The following is a 5,694-nucleotide window of genomic DNA, read 5'->3' as shown; positions in this document are numbered from 1 at the left end:
AGGGTTTTAGACAGAGAGAGAATGTAGATTTCTTTGACACCTTTTCACCTGTCACTAGGATAACATCCATTAGAGTTTTAATTTCTTTAGCTGCCATACACAACTTAGTTGTGCACCAAATGGATGTGAAGACTGCATTCCTCAATGGTGACTTAGAAGAGGAAATCTACATGGATTAACCCGAAGGGTTCGTGATCCCTGGCCAGGAACATATGGTTTGCAAGTTGGATAAACCTCTGTACGGTCTAAAGCAGGCACCTAAACAGTGGCATGAAAAATTTGACACTTTAGTCATTTCAAATGGCTTTAAAGTGAACGGAAGTGACAAGTGCATCTATTACAAATCTTAAAATGACATATGCACAATCATATGTCTATATGTTGATGACTTGCTCATTTTTGGCTCTAACATTCATGCTGTTAACACTGTTAAATCAATGTTGTGTTCCAACTTTGATATGAAAGACCTCGGAGAAGCGAGTGTAATCCTTGGAATAAAGATTACTAGGTCTGATAAGGGAATTTCTCTAGATCAATCTCACTACATTGAGAAGATTCTAAAGAAATATAATTACTTTAACTGTAAACCTGCTTGTACCCCATATGACCCAAGTGTAAAATTATTCAAGAACACTGGAGATGGAGTAAGACAGTCAGAGTATGCTAGCATAATCGGCAGCCTCCGATATGCTACTGACTGTACTAGACCCGACATTGCCTATGTCGTGGGATTGTTATGCAGGTTTACCAGTAGACCTAGTATAGAGCATTGGCATGCTATTGAGAGGGTCATGAGATACCTTAAAAGAACCATGAATCTTGGATTACATTATCAGAAGTTTCCAGCTGTCCTAGAAGGATACAGTGATGCTGACTGGAATACTTTATCAGATGACTCCAAAGCAACTAGTGGCTATATTTTTAGTATAGCTGGTGGAGCTGTTTCTTGGAAATCAAAGAAACAAACTATTTTGGCACAGTCCACCATGGAGTCTGAAATGATAGCACTAGCAACTGCTAGTGAAGAAGCAGGTTGGTTGAGAAGCCTGCTAGCTGAGATCCCTTTATGGGAAAGACCGATACCAGCTGTGTTGATCCACTGCGATAGTACTGCGGCTATTGCAAAAGTTCAGAACCGTTATTACAACGGTAAGAGACGACAAATACGTCGTAAACATAGTACTGTTAGAGAGTTCCTCTCTATTGGAGCAGTAAGAGTGGATCATGTACGCACTGATGAAAACTTAGCCGATCCTTTGACGAAAGGACTAGCTAAAGAGAAAGTTCTTAAAACCTTAAAAGGGATGGGACTATTGCCCTTAGAATAAATGAGTCACTCATGATGGTAACCCAACCTATAGACTGGAGATCCCAAGAAATAGGTTCAATGGGTAATAACAAGTTATGATGTGATAAGGATGAGATCATGCTATGTAAAGCATGAAATCCTGAAGCGATAGAAGGTTGAGATAATAGAAACTCTTAATGAGATCTATACTCTATGTAGAGTGGAGTACCGAGCTACAGGAGTACTCTTGATAGACTCACCTACGTGAATGTGGAAGTGGGGCCGCTTCCTATGAAATTTGGGCAAATTTCTAGAGCGTTCACTACACTGGGATAGACGTGCATGTCCATTAAAGCACGGGCTTTTGGCTTACACCCAAGAAAGGTTGTGCGTGGTACATTGTTAGAGATAGAGTTCAAGACTACGAGTCACTCTAGTATATTCTAAGTTGTATTCACAACGCAAAGGTTCAAATCGAAAGATACCTTTGCTTATGCTCAATCTTATTGCTTAGAATACTGCTCGAATAGATATTTTTTAAAAATTTCAAGTGGGGGATTGTTGGAACTTTGTGAAATGTTAAAAAAATGATGTGTGTGAGTAGGAGTCCCACATGGGATAGAAACACTTCATTTGAAGTGTATAACTAGTGCAAGTTTGAGATATGGGTTTGGGCCCCAAGGGGTACCCAGTTTTGCGCGCATGGGTGAGGACTCACACACCGGACCACCACACACGCGCGCGCGCCGCCGTCCGACCGACCATGCCGTGCCGAGTCGAGCGGGTGTGGTGTCACCTTATTTTTTGGAGAAAATTTATTTCTTAAATTATTATTTATTTAATTAATTAAAACAGTTTTCTTTTTTAAATAAAAACGTGTTTGATTAATTAGTAAACAGAGATGCTTCCTGATTTATAGCATCTTTCTGATTTTTTGCATCGTTTACACGATCCCATGTTCCAACGTTCTCATCCAGTAACGTATTTCTTCCCGTTACTACTATCAGCGCATTGCCTATATAATGCGACTGAACAGTAGGAGAAAAACACAACTTTTCATTCTGAAAAAATTATACGATATATACACACTACTATTTTATATTTATATCGAGCAGTAGTCAGTTTTGGGTGTTTAATTTCGACGATTCTCTATCGTGCAATAGAGTTCCGATACAGTGTGTTCGACTGGGCTGTTTTATCCTGGGGACGACGAGGCTGATAGTCTGCTTGCACAAATCTGGGCAGTGCCGCAAACGTCTTAAAGAGAGCGACCTAGTCCGCGACTCAACCCAGATTCTATTTCGGTAACTTCGTTCCTTTTATTTTCTGCAGCAACTAGTTTCTAACAAGAACAAATGATTTCCTTGAATGAAGGTCTGATAACGGAGGCGGAGACCCTGTGAATCACGGGGTTTCGAGGGGAACATGTAAATCACATTTATATGTAAAATATTTGTAATTAGTGTATTTTTAAATTTTGTTTTAAATAAAATATTTGTAATTAGTATATTTTTAAATTTTGTTTTAAATCAAGATATTTGTAATTAATATATTTTTAAATTTTGTTTTAAATCAAGTTATTTGTATAACATTTTATTAGTTATTTTTAAATCAAGATATTTGTAATTAGTATATTATTAATTTTTGTTTTAAATTTTAAAATATTTTTTATGGCATTTTTATCCTTATAAAATTTATAATTTTCATATTATTTTTAAATATTTTTATTTTATCCCACTAAAATTTATACTTTTCTCAATTAAAATTACATTCCCATATGATCCATTCTCACTTAATAATTGTGAGGGTCTAACGAATTAATAATATTATTTTACCTAATAACAAAATAGGAATCCACCAAATAATAACATCAAAATTTATTCCAAGTATAATTATATATACCAATCAATCACTCATTGAAGTCTATTAGAAACTCTTTGCTCGATGTTAAAAAGTACCATTTTTTTTAAAAAAAAAAAATCAAACCCTAGTTATTTAAAAAAAAAAAACAAAACAAAATCCAGGTCTGTTCTCAAAATTGGTAACTAATGACAAACTAATTATATGTTAGAGGTCACTCTGATCAAGAGATCCACCTGAAAAATATATACATAGAAGTTTTCAATAACAATCATACTAAAGAAGACAGAAGTAATAATTTAACAAATACCTGAACTTTGTAGTATTAATAATAGTAATCACTGAGATTACCATGTATTTGTAGAGAGACAAAAAAGAAAAAGAAGAATATATAAAGACTCACGTAAAAGAAAAATTAATTAAAATATAATGAAATGGAAGTGAGAAGTAGATCTGGCTTAATTTTATTGGGCCACAAGGGAACTAATTAAGCCTAAAGTTTCACATTAATAAAAGAAACAGAAATTATAGAGGTACATAAAAAAAATTTGATTAACAATTAATTAATTATAAAACAAAATATGTACTGAATCAATACGTACATATATACTCTCGCTTAATTTGTTTGATGAAGAAATTGCTAGGTTGATGATAAAAGAAAAGAGTGATATCAGAAAGAGAGAGAGATAGGTACCGTACAGCTAGGTTAATTTTAAAATGTTGTTCAATTTATATATGATATATGGTTATTATTTATTTATTTATTTTTTTTAAAAAGTAAAAATCATGATATATCAATATTTTTTCTAATCAAGATATTTGTAATTAGTATATTTTTAAATTTTGTTTTAAATTTTAAAATATTTTTTTATGGCATTTTAAATGTTTTTTTTAAAGTACATTTTTTTTCAAATATTTTGAAGTACATTTTAAATGTCATTAATAACAAAATAACATTATAAATAAATTTTTCATAACCGACTAAATTATATTTTGATTATTTACATTTTTCTGTACATAATTTTTAATATTTCACATTTTGAGCTCAAAAAATAACATTTTTTATTTCTATTTTTATTTTTGTCCCCATCAAATTTATATTTTTCATTTTTATCCTTATAAAATTTATAATTCTCATATTATTTTTAAATATTTTTTATTTTATCCCACTAAAATTTATACTTTTCTCAATTAAAATTACATTTTTCAATATTAGTATTCTAATTTTTTTTTGCCCCCACTAAAATATGTGACTGGCTCTACCATTACCACTATATATACTTGTAATGTACTTATTATTGACTATATATTATTATTTAAGGAGAATTTAGTTGTGAAAATATTGTTGGCATAACATACATAACATAATTAATAGTGAGGAAGATTAATTACCTCATTGAAGAAGCAATAACAGTAGACAAAAGCTAAAAAAATGACATATAAATTCTGGTACATAATATATGTGCGAGTTGTATCCAATTAAACTACATTATACCTCCTCCAATACCTTTTGGAAAAACTCGTATGCACTAACGAAAGAAGGCTTTGCCTCATCGAGATTAGGCGTCATGAAAGTATAAGAGGTATTAGCATTTCCTAGTGACCACATAGCCTCATGCTTCAAAGGGTCAATGAGTAAAGCCTCCTCAAACTTCAAAATTGCATCTATAATATGATTGAGATTAAAATTCAAATAGTCCCTGCTTGAATACCATTACCACCTATCAAATGGTAGTATAGTACTTTTGATATATAACATAAACAACAGTTATATTTTTTTAATTCTCTTCACATTTAGACCTAAGGCAAATCTATTTGAACTTTTTTGGTAGAAAGACTCTAAACATGTCATATATTGAAATAAAAAAACGATTATATTTCAAGTAATGATTCATCTCTATATATACACAATTTGTAACTAAGACCCTTTTCCTCATTTTTCTTCTTATGATCACACAGTGGTTAATTAATGAGGTAAAATAAAAGGGAAAATGCCTCCTCAATGCAAAGAAAGACCACACCTATCAAACTCAATCAATTTTTACTATATATATATATATACACAAATTTAATAGTGAGGAAGATTAATTACCTCATTGATGAACTTCGGTAATATTGATATCTTTCAATATAGTATCGGAGTCACCCTGGTGATTTGCCTCACTTGTTGATTATATATTTATTAACTCTCTTATTATTTTCACTGTTTGTATAGTCGGTTAGGCTTAGTTAATTTGTTAGGCTTAGTCAGTTTATTTAGTTATTACTGTTGCTACTTTCGTGGCTTATGTCGGTTTATTACTGTGTATATATACTTCCCATCTGTATCTTCTCAATTCAATTAATGAATACTTCCATTTCATTTCCGCATTATGGTATCAGAGCGAGAAAGAGAGACTTTCCCTGAACGATCCTAGCTCCCTTCTCCGATGAACGTATCGCGATTTCTTTCTCTTCTCCGGTACTCTGTTCATCGTGTCTTCTTCTCCCTGTTCTTAATCCATGGCGATGTCAGGCGAAAATCTAGCTGAAACTCAGATGGAAGG

General features: G+C 32.3%; 1 long non-coding RNA gene across 1 annotated transcript; it reads right to left on the bottom strand.

Annotated features, from left to right (window-relative positions):
* Positions 1-4,437: 4,437 nt before the first annotated feature.
* LOC133039074 (uncharacterized) lies at positions 4,438-5,329 on the bottom strand. Its single transcript, XR_009688604.1, has 2 exons — positions 5,241-5,329; positions 4,438-4,848 (listed from the first exon to the last, which is right to left on the bottom strand). It is a non-coding gene; the product is annotated as an uncharacterized LOC133039074 (long non-coding RNA).
* Positions 5,330-5,694: the final 365 nt, after the last annotated feature.

Source organism: Cannabis sativa, chromosome 6 (assembly GCF_029168945.1).
Source record: "Cannabis sativa cultivar Pink pepper isolate KNU-18-1 chromosome 6, ASM2916894v1, whole genome shotgun sequence".
Taxonomy (NCBI): Eukaryota; Viridiplantae; Streptophyta; class Magnoliopsida; order Rosales; family Cannabaceae; genus Cannabis; species Cannabis sativa.
Note: the sequence above shows the minus strand (reverse complement) of the source record. Positions and strands in the feature narration are given on the sequence as shown.